Source organism: Cygnus olor, chromosome 13 (assembly GCF_009769625.2).
Source record: "Cygnus olor isolate bCygOlo1 chromosome 13, bCygOlo1.pri.v2, whole genome shotgun sequence".
Taxonomy (NCBI): Eukaryota; Metazoa; Chordata; class Aves; order Anseriformes; family Anatidae; genus Cygnus; species Cygnus olor.
In genome coordinates, this window is record NC_049181.1 from 8,024,034 (window position 1) to 8,040,840 (window position 16,807).

The 16,807-nt window shown below is 55.5% G+C and overlaps 1 long non-coding RNA gene across 1 annotated transcript; it reads right to left on the minus strand.

Moving 5' to 3' along the window:
* LOC121077469 lies at nucleotides 1–865 on the minus strand. Its single transcript, XR_005824063.1, has 2 exons — nucleotides 503–865; nucleotides 1–392 (listed from the first exon to the last, which is right to left on the minus strand). It is a non-coding gene; the product is annotated as an uncharacterized LOC121077469 (long non-coding RNA).
* Nucleotides 866–16,807: the final 15,942 nt, after the last annotated feature.

Genomic DNA, 16,807 nt, shown 5'->3' on the forward strand with positions numbered 1-16,807 from the left:
GTCATTCTCGACTCGGGACTTCAGGAAGGTACTTTGGCTAACGAGGACAAAATTTAAATTTTGAATCTTCCTGAGCCCTCCGTTACACAAAATGTCCCCGCAGTTCCAAACCAGAAGTCGGTGAATTCGATACCCGGAGACATCACACCAAAAAAGTTCGCCACGTCTGATCCGAACGGAGCGTTTCCACTGATAACGAAGGAACGGCTGGCTGTTTCTGGAAGAAATAACGAAGTAGCCTCCGAAATACTTGTGCCTGCAGAGAGCCCTCCCATCTTGTCGAGGAGCGCTTTGACATGGTCGCTTTGTTTTAGGCCTCACGCACACGGGCGCGCGGGGAGAGAGGTCGGGCGGCTCGGCAGAGCTCTCCCCGAAAACGTGGAAGAACTTGGCTGCGGAATTTCAAAAAAAAAAAAAAAAAAAGAAAAAGAAAAAGAAAAAGAAAAAGAAATTAAGCAGCAGTAAACACAGGCGGGACAAAAGCCCCTTTCTCGCCGCGTACCGAACGCGGTGCTGATAGATGACTCCCCGGTTTCCATGGGGACCTTTTTGTTCGAACTTCAGATTGCAGCGATCGGGGCCACACCAGGCACCTCCAGGAGCTGCCGCCGGACCCAGCGGCCGGGGTGGCGGCGGTGGGGCGAGAAGCGGGCCCGGGCCGCCGGCTATCGATCGCTAGGCGCCTTTATTTCCCCCGAGATGGTTACCTCTAAGCCCTGAGGCACGGCGGCCGCTGGCAGGGCACAATTAGCGCATTTTTAGCATTCCAGCGAGGGCCGCCCGCCAAGGCAGGCCGACCCCTCTCCCCGGCCTGCCAGGGCGCCGGTTCCCCCCCCCCCCCAACCCTCAGGGCCGGGGTCCCCCGGGGTCCCCCCGTCCCCGAGCGGGCCCCTCGGGGTCGCCCCGCCGGGGCGAGGTGCGGGGGAGCCGGGCAGGGCGGGCGGCGCCGCCGGGGGGCTACCACGGCCCGGGCCCCGCCGCCGCTTAGGCCACGCTAGGCCGGGCCGGGCCCGCGGCCGCAGCCTTGGGGGCTTTTCGCCCCAAAACGGCCGAACGGGGCCACGGCCGCGGGCCCTCGGTGCCGGGGAGCCACGCGTGGCCGCGGGGAGGACACCCGGCCTCGGGGGGCGGCGGTTGGGGGGGGGGGGGGGTGGGGGCTCAGGCGAAGGGAAGGGAAAGGAGCAGCCCTCGCTGCGACCCCCGGGGGAGCGGCCCCCGCCGGCCGAGGGGCACCCCCCGGCCGCAGAACGGAGCTCCCCAAAAAGCGGGGCCACGTGCGCGGCCCCACCGGCCCGGCACCCGCGGGCGGCCCCGAGCCCCGGAGCTTCGGCCCCCGGCCGGCCGGGTGCGGGGGGGGGGGGGGGGGGGGACGCGGCGCCCCGCAGCCCCCGGGGCGGGAGGAAGAGGAGGCCGGGGCCGCCCGGCTGCCATTGGCCGGGGAGCCGCGGCCGCAGCTGCAGGACACAATTAATTATGCTAATGGCGTGGGGAGCGGATGTACTTTTTTCCCCCCTTTATTCCTCTCTCTTTTTTTTGGCTGGTCGGTGCGGGAGGGAGCCGCCCTGGGCTGGGATCACATGATATTGTCTTCGCGCCACTTTCGTAAAACCCTTTTTATTCCAGGGCTCTGCTCGGGCTAAAAGGTAACGTGTTTATCTTTCTGCTTTCTGCCCCTTTCCTTCCCCTCTCTCTTTCCTCTCCCTCCGCGGACCCCGGCGCGGACCCGGGGGGTGCCCCCCGCGTTCGCGCGTTTTGCTTTTATTATTTCGGTTTTAGTCTTTTTTCTTTTTTCTTTTTTTTTTTTTTTTCTCCTTTTTCTTCTTTCCTTTCCCCTCCTCGCGCGGCTCCCGCGCCCGGGCAGCGCCGCTCTGGGTGCCCGCGGCGGGGGGCAAGCACCGGGGCCCGGTCGCCCCGGCCCCAACACCGACCCCGGCCCGGCGGCAGCACCGGTGGGGGCGCGGGCGGCCGCCACCCACCTGTAGGAGTGCTCGGGGCTCTGCCCACCGCCCGCCCGGGCCCGCGCCTCCCGCGGCCGCCGGTATCGCCGGGTGCCCCCCTCCCGGTTTCCCCGCCCCCCCCCGGTGCTCGGTCCTCCAACAATGGACGGGGCCGCGGCGGGAGGGCGAAACTTGTGGTGGTGGTGGTGGGGGGTCCCCGGGGGACTGCGGCGTTACGGGGCGGGCTCCCCGCGCGGGTCGTGCCACCCCCCCCCCTTCCTTTACCCCCCCCCCCCCCCCCCCCCCCGGTGCCGTTCTCCCGCGCCCCGGTTCCGAGGTGGGGGTGCGCGCGCGCGCGCCGCCCCCGCGTGGCCGGTGCGTGGGGGGAGGGGGCCGCGCGCGGCGAGCACATGGCGGCAAGGAGTAGTGGAAGGGGAGGGGGGGGGAGCGGCGGGGCGCATGCGCGGCGCGCGGGGGGCGCTGGGGCTTGTAGTGCGCGGCCGGGCGGGAGGCGGCGCGCGGGAGGGCGGGCGGGGAGGGGAGGAGGGACCGGGGGGGGGGGGGGGGGGGGAGCGAGCTGAGCGCGCGCGCGCGCGGAGGGGGCGGGCGGGAGCCGGACCACGCGCTCGGTGCAGCCGCCGTCGGGGCGCCGCGATCGGCTCCGCTCCGCGCCCGGCCGGCGGCGGCGGCCCCGCCGCTCTCAGGCAAGCCCCGGGGGTGGCGGGGCCGGCGGGGGAACGGGGGCGGGAGGGAGGGAGCCGCGGCGAGAGGCGGCCGGGCTGCCCCCGTCGGGTCGGGACAAAGGGGCCGCGGGCGGCCGCGCGGAGCGGCCGTCGGGGCGAGTTAGCGGCGGGTCCCGGCCCCCGCTTTTCTCCCGGTGTCCACGGGAGGGGGGGGCGGAGGGGGGCGCCGCTCTCCGGCTGCCCGGGCGGGTGGGGGGCCTGGGGGTGGGGGGGGGGGGCGGCGGGCGGGCGGGCGGCTTGGCGCGTTTTTGGGGCTTTGAATGGAGGACTGCATTTCCCACAGTGCTCTGGGCGGCGCTTTAATCGCCGCGCGCGGCCCCCGGACGGGGCGGGCGGCACGTGGCGGGGCGAGCCCCCACCGCCGGCCCGGGGGGGGGGCGAGGGGCGAGCGGGGATCGCGCCCCCCCCCCCCCCCCCCCCCCCCCCCCGGGGTCCTCCGGGGGAGGGGGCCGCGTGCACGTGGCGGCCGCCCTCCCCCCCCCGCAGCCCCGAGCGGCGCCGGGCCGGTACCGGCGGGGAGTGCCCGCCCGGGGGCCCCCCCCTCCCCACCCCCCTCCCGCCCCGAGCAAAGCCCCGGAGCCCCGCGGGGAGCCGGGTTTGGGGCAACGGGGGTGGGGGGGGGGCGGGGGTCCCGGTGCCTCGGAGCGTCCCTGGGCGGCCCCTTCTGAGCCGGGGTTTGACAGCGTGGCTGCGGAGGGAGGTTTGAAATGCCCCCCCCCCCCCTCCACAGCTCCCACGAGGAGCGCCCGGGGCTTTGTGCGGCCCCGCGGCGGGCGGCGGCGTCTGGAGCGCAGACCCCGCGGAGCTCGCCCTGCGCCGTCGGGTGAAGCCCCCGGGGGAAGGTCAGGGAGCGGGGCTCGCGTGCAGGGCAGGGAATCGGGGTGTTTTGATACCTACCCGGGGTGCTTCTCAACTGCCGCTGGAAGCGGCGGAGGAAGCCATTTTCACCTTAATTTAGGTGGGAATTAGCTGTAAGCTCTGCCTCCTTTGGTGTGCTCTCCGCCTAACTGCAGTCCCAAAAGTTCGAACCGGTCTCCGCATCTGTGCTTCCCTAAGAAAACCTCTCCTAAATTGAGTAGCAAATCCATACGTGTCATGCAACATTAATGTTGGTCTTCTCTCTTGGCAGGTACCGCTGGCTCCTGTGCTTCAGTCAAGACACTTGTGCGATGCCTCGCCTGCGCTGAAACGAGAAGACCTCTTAAGTGGAAGAGTTTCTATCTGTTGATGGGCCTTGAGTTGTGCAAAAGTGCTTACAGTGCAGGTAGAGTTTAGGATCTACTGCAGTATAAGCACTTCTGGCATTACTGTGGCGATTCAGTGACGGTAGCAGGGCACAGACGTAACCGGGACTGTTGTTTTGCTGCGTTACAAATGGTTCTTGTGTTAAGGTGCATCTAGTGCAGTTAGTGAAGTAGCGTAGAATCTACTGCCCTAAATGCTCCTTCTGGCACAAGCTGCTGCCTGCACGTCCAAAACCACGCATCCATCTGGCTTAGCTCAGCAATTACATTTTAGGTAAAGCATTTGTTCATTGAAGGCAATTGCTCAGGAAATAGTTTTGTCCTAGCAGTATCAAAGTGCTCATAGTGCAGGTAGCTTTGAATCGGACCTACTGTAATGTGGGCACTTACAGTACTGCTAGATAAAGTGCATCTTAGCTAGTGGCAGTTTCTGGAGAAGATGGTACTGATTACAGTCAGTTTTGCAGGTTTGCATCCCAGCTTACTAAAATTGCTGTGCAAATCCATGCAAAACTGACTGTGGTGGTGGTGAATCTGTGGTGAATAATGGGTTTTGAAGCTTTCTGGTTTTTCCGTCAAGATCTGAAGATGCCTTGCGCTGGTTTCTCCATGGGTGGGGATTTGTTGCATTACTTGTAGCTATGTGTAGAGTATTGCACTTGTCCCGGCCTGTGGAGGAAAGGAGGACTTGTCTTCAGGCTGCGCTGCTTAACGTTTGCCAGTTTGGTAAGCTTTGTTTTGCTGTTGTCGGGTGGATCACGATGCAATTTTGATTAGTTTAGTAGGAGAAAAATTGCACGGTATCCATCTGTAAACCGCAAGACCTTCATCGCTGACAACGTAGCTTTTGTCAGTAATCAATTCTCACAGCAGTCTGTAGTAATGTGCATAATGGCTTGCTGGTGACTCCACAGCTTAAAGGGATGGGAAGAGAGAAAACTTCTCCAGATAATAAGGTTTGTCTATCATTTGAAAAAGGGGGGGGGGGGGGGGAAATACCTGGACAGTTGCAGTGGTCCAGGGAAGGGTGTTTGGGGAGTGTTTTTGTAAGAACATGTAAATTACTACGGTGTACTTAATAAAAAGATTTTTAAATAAAACTTGTATAATAATGTGTTTCAGTCCAGTGTGGTTGCAGTAGACAAGTAACAAAGGTACGGGAGATGCTTTCTGCTGGCCTCTCAGGGCATCCTCAAGTGAATTGCCCTGAAGCAATAGTCACACTCCAGCCCCCCCCCCCCCCCTTTTTTCTTTTTTCCCTTTGCCTGGGTGAGCCTTGAAGCCAGGAGTGGAGCTGCAGCTTGCCTCGAAGCACTGCTCCTGGGAAGGGGGAGACCTTGGTTTGTCCCAGCTTCAGAGGCTGCCAAAAAGCCACGAGCCGCTCGTGGAGAGCAGGTTGGATGTAGCAGCCTGAACTCTGCTGCTCTGTGGGGCTGTTGCTGCTGGGGCAAGCAGCGAGGTCTGGATGCTGGCAGGTCAAGGAAGGGTGCTGGGGGTGGGTATGTCCTCTGGTGGTGCATTTGGGAGGGGAGGGCTGTGCTGCTGAAATCAAGGCTGTGCTGGAGTGTGCGGAATGGTTTTGGGGGTTCATCTTTCAACAGGTACCTTGGAGTGTCTTGGGGAGAGGGTTGATGCCCACAAGCTGGGTTTTCTTCTGCATTGTTACAACTATGTTCGCATGTGTTATGTGAGAGTTGTGGATTTTTTTTTTCTTTGAGACTTGATCTGGAACCACAGAACTGGCAGCACCACTGAGTTGGAAACATCCTCCTTCCCTACTGAAATACCTTGATCTAAAGGGGTTGTTTGTGGCCAGTGCAGCTGGTAGCTTGGGGACGGGGTGGTTGCACATGGCAGGGGCTGGCCGCAGGACTTGGGGAGCAGCAGCTGGGTGTGGAGGCCCTGGCAGCCCAGAAGCTCTTGAATTTCCAGGAGAAGAAATCGGCTGCGGAGGGGAGGTTTGGAGCAGAGCAGCCCCTGCTTAGTGTAAGTGCCATCGCAGAGCTCCTGCGAGGGTTTCCTTGCAGCTGGTGGTGCTGGGTGATTTTATACACCAGAATCTAATCTGAGGCCGAGTTGTAATCTTCCTTGTGCTTCAGGGAGCTGTAATCTGGACCTCAAATCCCCGTGCAGACGGAAGGAAAAGATGTTCCCTGAGTGTAGAGCCGTTCTGGTTGCTCCACTTGTTGACAGTGAGGGAAAATGGCTTGGAGTGTGTGCTGACTGTGATTCACTCCAGCAAATCGTACCCCAGCCGAGCGAAAAGCGTCGGGCTGTGCTCATGCAAGGAACGAAACTGAAGTTTGTTACTGCGTTAATGCGCTCTTGGGAGGCGCTCCAGGGTACGTTGCAGCGGTGTGCTGCCTTTGTGTTGCTAGTGCCCGATCAGTGCCCGGCACTCTCGTGCTGCAGCGTGCTGACCCGGGTCCCGCATGGGCACGCAGGGGTGCTTTTTGGGTGAACTGGGCTCACGCTGGCAGGGATGCGGTGCGCTCGGTACAGCCTATGCTTGATAAAAGAGCTGGCGTGGGGACTGCGGGACAGTGGGGGGCATGCATGGTGTCTCGTGCTGTGTTGGTGCCAGAGCTCCAGATGGGCACTGAAAAAAAAACCCGGGGTCTTTGATGGCTTCGGCAGCAGCCGGTGAGTTACCTGGGTAAGGGGTTGCTCCTTGTTGCTGCCTGATGCTGCTTGTGACAGCTATTTATTAACAGCGTAGGTGTTTGCTTCTTTGACAAGCATCTACCCAGTCTGTTCTCAATGACAAGCCTGCAGTTTGCGATTTGCGTGGTTTGTATGAAATTTACCGCTCAAATCGCTGAAGTTTAGAAGAAGCAAGCAGAATGTTTCCGCAGCTGCACGCTGGCTCAGGCACCGGGAGGAAGTGGGATCCTCTGCTCTGCCGGGAGCAGCCCCTGCACACCGGCACCCTCAGGCAGCGAGCTGCCTCATTGCTGGGCTCTGCTGCTCGGGCACCGTGGGCAGCACCAGCCAGGGAGATGGCAAGGAGGGCCGACCCTCAGGACGTCCGTACTGCAGGTTTGGAAGTCAAATGCATGCTGCTGGTGTCACCTTAGCGCATCCCTCAGGCTGGTGGGGAAGATCATGCTGTGAGCAGGGGCTGCAGAGGGTTTATGCGACGGCACGAGTGTGGCCGCAATGATGGGGCGCAGGCGTGGGCGTTTGGGCAGCGCCCGAATGCTTTGCTGCAGCAAAGGAGGGAAGTGGTGAAACCTCCCCTGGCCACACGTGTGCTGCTGCTGTCCCAGAGCTGGCGCAGGGTTGTCGCCCTGCTTTTTGGACGAGCTCGCTTATTTTTCTCCGCGAGAAGTGTTGCAGCCATGTGGGCATCGGTGCTGAAGGGCCGAGGCTGTCCAGGAGCTGTCGCCGCGGCTATTTCTGGGAGCGGGACGTCAGACAGGAGTTGGCACCGGTCGCTTTTTACTGGAAGTTTATAAATAGGTACGGGCGTGCGCAGGCGTGAGGGCTTCTCGTGGAAAGAGACAGCTCTCGATCTGGAAACTTCAGAGGGCTTCTACCATCCGAGTGCCGGCTCTGTTTTTGCAGAGTGGGAATATCTCATATTATTTCAGTCTCCTTCCTGCCGCTCAACGTTTTCTGTTATTTAATGTGTGAGCAGTTATTCCCAGCTCTAATCAGTGTTTATCTAGCGGAGCATCCCGTGGGTACTTGCCGTTTCTCTTAAAGGAAGCGTATTAAAATCATTCTTAATACCTCTGAAATACCATTTGTTTTTAAAGTATCTTGTGCAGCTGGGGGTCTGGCTGAGAAAGCGATTGCGTCGCCTCCGTCCTCGGTCCCCTCCCCAGCTGCGCTTCTCTCTGGTATCGAATCACCCGCGGCGGAGCACCACGACGACACGCTTCGCTCGCTGACTTTCTGCATCCACCCATTGATTTAAGTTACCGTACTTCTGCGGTCAGTATTCCGGCTGGCGCGGGCGGATCAGAAGTTGACAGTTATTTGGCTAATTCTCTTTTCCTGTTGGAAGCATCGATTGTGAAGGCATGTTTCGTTTGCTGAAGGATTTTATAAAATCTGGGGATTGGCAGCACAGAGCCAAAGAAAAAAAAAAAAGGAAACCACCAGTGCTCCTTTTACATATAACAGTAAAAAAAAAAAAAAAAAAAGTCATATAGAAGAGGAAATTACCATTTAGTTACTCTGGTGATATGGAGCTGGAGTAAAGTGATTTATTTATTTTTAATGGAAATAGGCTCTTTGGTGCAAAGTGCCATTCTTGCGCTGTTCTCTGCTGGCGGTGGCACCAAGTCTGGCTCCCAAGTAGGTCCCCTGGAGCAATAGCAAATGGCTGGCAGGACGGATTGAAAAGTTGAAAGAAGTAACAAATCTCTTGGGACTTCAAAGGGCACACTTTGTTGGCCCGCCTGTCTGCTCGGAGCCTCATTGCAGCAATGAAGATGAAATTGGGATCTTCCTGCCCTAAAAACCCAGCCCCCTTCCCCCCTCCGGAGCTGGACAACTCGTTGTTTGTTAGCAGCGCTCACAGCGCTCGCTCCTTCCAGCACCCGTGCTGATGCTCATCGGCGTTTTGTTAACAAAAGCGTATTTCCTACGTAGCACCAGCTCGCAGGATGTCCACTCGTATCCATTTTTAGTGGGCGCTTAAATCCCTGCAAGTGGCCTGAACGTTGCAGCCTGTGTCCGTGCTGGGGCTGGAGACGGGTGGTGGGTGGTAGTGGTCCTTTGGGTGCCAGCTGGCGAAGGTGGGAGGTCGCCCCTTGGTGCTGCTCACCGCGGTCTGCTGCTTGGGAAGCTGCCTGCAGGACTGGCCAAAATAGCCTTTCCTTTTCCTTTTTTTTTTTTTTTCCTCCCTCTCTCCTTTTAATTAAAAGGGTCTTTTGCACTGATTGAAGTTTTCTGGTTTGACTGATGAAAAATCTGGATTTGTGTTGATATGGAGTAAGAAGGATACAGAACAATAGGAAAATAATTTAGTCTTTGGCCTTTATTTGGGCTTATGCAAAACCCTAAGTCCTTGTTTTGCTCAGAAAAAAAGGAGCAGTTTCTACAATAATGTTTGTGACTATGAAAGCCTTGTAAATCAGGTGAAGAATGCTGCATCTAAACACTAGTGTTCAATCAAGAGTAACATATGAAAGAGCTTAATTTATTGATTAAAAAAATATAAAATCTCTTTATCATGTTCTGTACGGAAAGTAGCTGAAAGGAGTGCGAGATGGCTACTCACCCTCTGTTTTGGGGAGATTTCATCTGAAAATAAAAAGGCAGTTTTATTGCTTCTTCTGGAAATGTGCTTGTACTTCCACAATTATTTAATTTCAGTCCCCTAGAAAAAACCTTGTTAAATGTTCACCTCCAACGTACAAGTCTTGTTGAGTGTGCTACCTGCAGTAAAAGCCTTGCCTAACTCTGAAGAAATTAAATATAAAGCTGGTGGAGTCGGGGCTGTATCAGGAGAGCGCATTTTTTCCACCAACAGACCTGCGTGGAAGCAGTGGGGAAGGTAAGGACACTGCTTGCCATTGCCACCTGCCTGTGCAACTTTATTAACGCAGTAAATGCCGCAAAATAGCATCGCGCTAACTCCTGGTATTGCACTGACGCAGCTCAGCCGATGGGCCATTCCCAGGGCAGCAGTGCGCGATAAACAGACCTGTTCAGAATTATTTTTATGTACCAAAACCCTCTTTTACCCAGTTGCGCCGCATTCTCCAACTAAAACATGGGCCTGGCTTGTTTTAGGAGGTGATGACAGGCAGATAAAATGGAATTAGAGCCTCCGCTCGGGTGCAGGCAGGGTTGCAGAGCTGCCTTTAATAGTTTCTTTCCTGGGCATTTTGTGTTGCGATGCTGGTCCAGCTGCTGGAAGGTTGTTCGCCAGAGACAGGGATTATCTGGCCCCTGAGCTTCTCTGGTGTGCATTTAGACCTGTGTGAGCATCCTGCAGGCAGCTGCTTGTGCAGCCTTCCCGAGGCATCCCCAGGAAGCATTGCCCATCAGACCTGCACTGCGAAAAACCTGCTGCTGCCAGGGTAGAAAGTGGATGTTAGGGTGAAACTCCACTGCTGCTGCATTTTCAGGCTGTAAAAAAAAAAAACAACAAAAAACACGAGCGCCATCTAGACTAATGCTATTGCATTCCCCCCCATTATTTCATTTCCCCCCTCATTTTTTAGTGGGCTGTCACTACTTGGTGTTTCAGTGGGTGCTCCAAAGCTGCGAGAGTGCGATGGAGATGGGACGGGTTGTTGGTGCTTGGTTGTGCCGACTGCCATCAAGGAGCTTCGCAAGCAGGAGGGTAAAGTGAGGGGATTTGGGAGGGGTGGGAAGATGCCACCTCTGCGGCTCTGCGTCAGCCCACGGTGCTCCTCTTGGCGTGACAGCGTGGGGACCCTCCTGTCCCTGCTGGTCCCGGGGTTAGGTGCTCTGCACCTGGGTTTCTTGCCTCTTCTTCCAGCTGCAGGGCCGTCTCCGGATTTTTCCACACGGCCGAGATGCTCTTCACTACCAGAACCAGACCCGCTTTGCTTACGTCCTACCCAACGCCTGGGGTCCCACCGTGCAGATGCGCAAGCTGTCAGTACCATGCATGGGCATGTTACCTCGAGGGGTTCCTAGGGGTGGGAGCTGCTGCGATGTGCCCTGCTCGCGTGTCAAGGGATTGTGTTCGAGCGTCTTGGCGCTCGTGTCGGGGCTGGCTGCAGGCTGTATCACTCCTGGCCCTGCAGCATCTCCAAGTTACTGTCCCGGCTATTGAAATGCAGCTGGTGCACTCTGCTCCTCGATATTGCAGCCTGGCCTCGCAGTGCTTGCTCCTACCTTGCACTGTCTGGCCCCGTCCTGCTGTGCTGCTGCGTCATGCATCGGCTGCTGCTGTTCTGCGCGCTGCTCTGAAAGATTTGTTCACATCACTGACAGCAAAAAGATTTGGTTGGGTGGGGACTGTGCTGCCGTGGGAGGCTTCTTGCATCTGTTACTTCTGGATCGTGTTGATTCTGGGTAAAGCTTTTATCACCTGTCATGATAAGCAAAGGCTGTTCCATGAGTCTGCCCAGAAGCCTCCGTCTGTGACAGGAGCGTGGCTGCTTTCCTGAGCCAAGTCTGCGCTCCCATGGACAGCGTGATGAAAAGTGTCTGGTAAAAAAAATACCTCAAGTTCTGCCCTTACACTGAACATGAATGGGGCTTTACCCCATTTTGGGTGCTGGAACCGCAGTGCTCTGCCACCTCTGAGGGCTTGCCTTGACTCTGTGCGGCCTTCCCCAGGCCGGCGCTGTGGGGCTGGGGCCGTGGTGCTGTGGCTCTGCAGTGGGGATGGGACGGGTGCTATGGCCCCAGTGCCGTGCTGGGCACCCACGGGCTCTTCTGGGATGTTAGAGGGAAGGGTGCTGCGCAGGTGGGAGGGGAAACAGGCACAGAAACGAGCGAGGGAAAGCTTTGTGCTGAAGGTGATGGGGCTGTGACTTTCTCCAAAGGGCAGCTGCCCGTGGCCGGTTGGTGCTCGTGGTCCCCTGTCCAGCACGCTTGCTGCACAGTTTTATTCCAAAATCTTCGGTTTCCTCATTTTCCATTCGCCACATGAGGGCAGGCTGTTTCTAAATAAAATACAGTGAGAAATCCTCTCCTGCTCGCAGAGCTGGTCGTCTCCAGCCCATTTCGCTCTTGCTTGGGGAGGGCCGGGCACCTCCACCCGTCCGGGTTTCAGCTCTCTCAGCTCCAGGCTGCTGCAGCAGGCGGGGAAGAAGGTGCCTGGGTGTGCAAAATCAATCCAGGCATTGCAATCACCCCTGCTCGAGGAAGTTTGTCAGTGTAGCAAATCATATTCACAGTTTTAAGACTCACGGCCTTAAAGCCAATGCGAGGATGCTTGGGGTGCTGAAGGGAGATGCTGGAGGCTCTGTGGTGAATGCCCTGGGCAGGCAAAGCACGAGGGGCTGCGAGGAAACTCCTTCGCACTGATCCTCTCCAAACCCTTCCTCACTTGCGTGAACAACGTGCTTCACTCTCACAGGCAGCTTGAGTGGGCAGACGGCGATTTATGGGGCTGAGGAAATCCTCCTGTTCATGATTCAGTGTTAGAGCAGCAAATATCTGTTAACTTGTTATTAGAAGTGGCAGAATAACAAGAAATGAGGATAAAGCCCAGGCCCAGCAGTGGAGTGATGTGACTGCTGGTAGGGAAAAGACTACCAGTTATTATTAATTTTAAAATGCCAGAAATGTCATAGTGACTGCAATAAAACACATGTCCCTATCAGTTATCTTGGGAATGATTCAGCCAGGAGATACAATGTGAAACTCCCTCAGTGGGATGTATCCTGCTCGCCAAGGGTACAAATAAATCTTCTGCCTTTCGCAGGTTTTTCAAAACTTCACTTGATAGGGGTGTGAAGGTGAAATATTTGTCTCTTTGCAAGCAGCTCGTTGCTGCCTCCAGCACAGAGTGAAGCCACAGGAACAAGGTCTGTAATAGGTTTGGTTTTGGTTTTTCTTTTGGTCTGTTAGTAAGTGTAACCCTTGTAGTCGTCAGCTGCTGAGAAACCGTCCTTCCCCAAACCCTGTGGGGCTGCATGCGCTGTTCGCTCCAAATCCAAGCAGATTTTCCCCTTGATAGGCTCCCTTTTCCTCTCTATTCGCTTTTCGCTCCTGTGCAAGGTGTTTGGGACAACACCGTGGCTACCTATTTAAATATTTTGCTACTGTCTTCAACCTGGTTGAGCCATTGCAGTTTTGTGGGAGAAATGTGCCCTGTAAGCTGGGAAGGGGATGGAACAAACAAGCGGCAGGGTCACCCTGTGCTCGCTCGTCCTCATCTAATCTGACCTCCTCGAGCCTGGGTCTCCCCACAGTTATACCAGTGTGAGCCCTGACGTGAGCTGCCTAAATCCCGGGATTGAGGCCGCGGGAGCTGGGGGGATGCTGGTGCCAATGGGGCAGGAGGGCAGCCGCCGGTGCTGTGCTGACTGACGGCAACTTTCTTCTCTCTCTGTGTGTTTTCCAAAAAATGTTTTTTTTTTTTTTTTTTTTTCCTTCCAGAGGGACTTAAGTAATTGCTACTGAACTGCTTGGCTTCTACCAGGAGGGGAAGAGGTTTGTTTTTTTTCTTGCCTTGTTCTTGCCATTGTGCATGATGAGTGGAAGCGCAGAGCCACGCTGGGCAGGGAGGTGGGCAGGGAGTCCCACCATTATCCTGCTAACAACAAGGCAGAAAAACAAGTGATGTTCTGCAGGGTGCTGGGAGCTGTTGAGATGAAGTCTTGAATCCCTTTTAGGTCTCCCTGCTATGTGTCCCTGGCAGTCCTGGTACCCAGACTGGGCCCAGCCCAACAGCACCTTGTTCTGTGGCCAGTTTGCCACCAGTGGGTGCTGGCAGCTGGGAACTGGGCAGAGAAAGTCCTTCCCCTTCTTGGCCACTCTGGTAGCAGGAGGTTAAAACAGCACTTCAAAGGAAAGGTCCCTCTGCCCCAAAATCCAGGCCACCCCATCACACAGAAAACATGGAGCACTGATTTGAAAATCTGCTGTTATTGCAGTGAGTCAGCTCCTTGCTAAACATGTAATCATGAACCAGCAGGCACAGAAATAAGCTAGGTGGATGAAAAAGAACAAAACAAACAAAAATAAACCACAACCAAACAAAAACAAAAACAAAAACGAAACCCAGCAGAATTCCTGGGTATTAGCACCTGGCTTGTAGTCAGTGCTGCAGCATTCCTGGTTTATGGTACAAGACTGACATTTCCACTGTTTCTTCGTACGAGTGCTGTGCACCGATTTCCTGTGGTTCTTAGCTGCTGCTGTGCCAGGGTCTGACCTGACGCCAGCCTCAAATCCAAGGAAATCCACAGCAAATCTCTTTGCAGAGTTGTGTGGTGTTGGTTCGAGTGCAGGAAAGCTTTTGAGGGGAAATCTGCCCTTAGGGCAAAATGCAAGGGCTGAAAGTCAACAAGAAAATTCCCCTGACTTCTGCAGGGCCAGGATTTGGGTTGGGGGAACCAGGGTTAAAGGCTCAAAGTTCTGAGACTGAGTCGGCTCTGCTGCTCTGCTTCTGAACCCTGAGGGCCCCGCTCTGTTTTAGCGGGATTTAGACACGTTAAACCTGACAATTCTGCTGTGTGTCAGGTCTGCTGCTGTGATTAGTGCTTTTTTGGATCCGACTCTGAGCAGAAAGGAATCCACCAGGATAGTGTAGGATTTCCAAGGAGACCATCGCTTTTTAAAACCTGTAGATGCGTGACCATGGAGAGGGGAAAACCAGGGCAATTTGTGTATTTATGGCCTGCCAGACAGGCTAGTATTGCTAATGTGCCACTGCTTTGATGACTGGGCTTAATGACCATTTTTTAACATCATCCCATAATGGTTACTTACAGTAACTTTCCTTCAGATCAAAAAATCTATGACATTGATGACCTTGAGTGCTTCAGGGTTTGGCCTGACTCAAAATGCAGCTCAAAAAGACCCACTTAGCACCGAGTCTGTGGTGCTTTGGCTTCTTTTAGCCAAGAGGGGAAGAGGTGATTTAACAAACGCAGCGTCCTGTTGCTGGGACAAGCTGATGCTTCTCGCTATCGCAGGGGTCACGGGGGGAGCCCCAGGTGCCGTCCTGCAAACACAGGGACCTACCTGGCCCTGCCTGTGGCCAGCACTGCGTGGTGCAGAGGTGTTCGGGTGTCTTGCCCAAAATGCACTCTTACTTGCTACATTTCCAGGCTGGTTTTGGCTGCTGCATTTGCTGTGTGCTGGTGGCTGTTGGCTGCTTCTGTCTGTGATGTGGAGGTGTTGAGCAACAAAGCTCAGGATGCCCGCCAGCATCCCCTGCTGTGTGCTGAGGGGCAGGGGACTCAATTTCCAGCTGCTCCCACCAGCTTTTGTTCAGACTCGCCTCATCCCCACCACCATACCCCGTGACAGGGGAGATGTTTCATTCAGGAGATGTCAGACCAAGATTGCAACAGCTACCAGGCTATGGAAATCAGCGTGCTTGGTCATCGGAGGAAGCAAAAGGTGAAAGCCTTGAATACACATTTGTAAAAGACTTCAAACTTACAATTAAATACTAAGATAGCCTCGGTTTGTTCGACTATATCACAGTGAAGCTCTTGCAAGTCACAGGGGACAGTCTGAGGTCTCCGTGGTAGTTACAGACTTCCTCTGTGCACGCTGTGGGTGATGCAGTTACAGACTACGGTGACCCAGCTGATGCACGTGGGGCAGGCCCTGGCTGCAGCCGTGGGCTCTCCAGCCTTGAACTGCAGCTGCCCAGAGCAGGGCCTGATCCTGCTGCTCTCTCTCCCTCAGGCCACGAGCTCTGCGCTGTTTTGTCCAAGTGCCTCCTGCTGCCTGGTGTGGTGGCGTGCTACAGCACACTTAAAGGCTGCAAGCGGTGCTGATCATTATTCCGTGCTTCCACAACAGATGTTGACATTTCGCTATTGTCCCAGAATTAAATGTCAGGTTATTCTCGTTCAAAACTACCATTTAAATTTTCAGGGATTCCATCTGCAGCTGTATTTATGGCCGACTGGCTGCCTGCAAAGCCAGCATTTCTAAGCAGGTTTGTAAATGGGCTGCGGTGGGTTCACGGACGTGCTAGAGAGCTGCCTAGGTTAATTAATTCCCTTTCCAGACATAACCTGTAGAAGTAGGGTACTGAATGGGGAGGCTTTCTCTGAAATCAGTAATTATACACATTGTGGGACCAACTTTTGGATTTCTGCTGTCATTGTAATCTGGGGGGAAAAAAAGAGAAGCATTCAAGAAAGATCTGATGGGGGCTGCGAACAACCCAAACAGGACAGATATGTGATTAATTTTCAGGAAACTGCAGGTCTTTCCAAAATCCCGTGCAGAAACACTGGCACAGTTTTTCACTCTGCACTGCTTCTCACCGCTCGCATGGTTTTAGCCTCTAGCCGTGGCTCTCAGCGGCTGTTGAAGCACTTTGCTTCCAGTCGGGAGGTCAGGCAAACAGCTCCATGCATCACCGAGCCGGTACGCGTGCCGGGGGCAGCGTTCATCCTCGGATACCCAGTGCTGCAAACCGGCTCGTCAGAGCTGAGCTCTTCAGTGCTCACCGGGGAGCAGTCTTTCAGAGCATCTTGCCCTGGCTGAGGAGTAAAAGCTAGCGAGTGATTTGGGGGAGGTGGGACGCGGGGTGTACGCAGCCCTCAGGCTGCTCTGACTGCTCAGCGCTGCGGTGTGTGCAGCCTAAAAGGCAACGGGGGTGCTTTCAGCCGGGGTGATCTGCTCTTTGCATCCTGCACCTTCTGGAGAGGAACCCGAGCAGCAAAGGGCAGGAGGTGCAGGGGCCACGCGGGCAGGACCCCGCCGGTGGGGAAGGAGAGCAGGGGGTGCGGGAACCGGAGGGGAAGAATGGGGAAGGCAGAGCCCAATTCTCCATCCCAGATTGTCTTCAGGTTGAGTCTGGATGCCTCCACGCAGGTAGGCAAGGGGATGAAATTGGGTGGCTGCATCGATAACCCTCCCAACGCTTTGAATTAATTAATTTATTTTCGGTGGGAACTTGCAGAGGGCGCGCTAGTTTCAATTGGATGAGGAATCGTTGAGATTGTCAGTCAGAAGTACATGCAGTCCTTTCTTTGGAGACTCTGAAAATGAACAAAGAGAGGTAATGAGAAATAATTTGAGGTGGTTTTATTATTACATTTAGTGGTAGGGTTGTCTCTTTTATATGTTTTTCCCACACTAGATAGTTGAGCTTATGTTACACAGTAAAAAGCTATTAGTTTTCTCAAAAGATTGTCAATTTTCTTTCCAAATTGCTAAATTACATTTTCAATTTTATGGGAATGCTCTTTCATTTGTGCAAAATCCTGCGCTCAGACGGTTAGGCCAATCTCATCATGCAAGACTA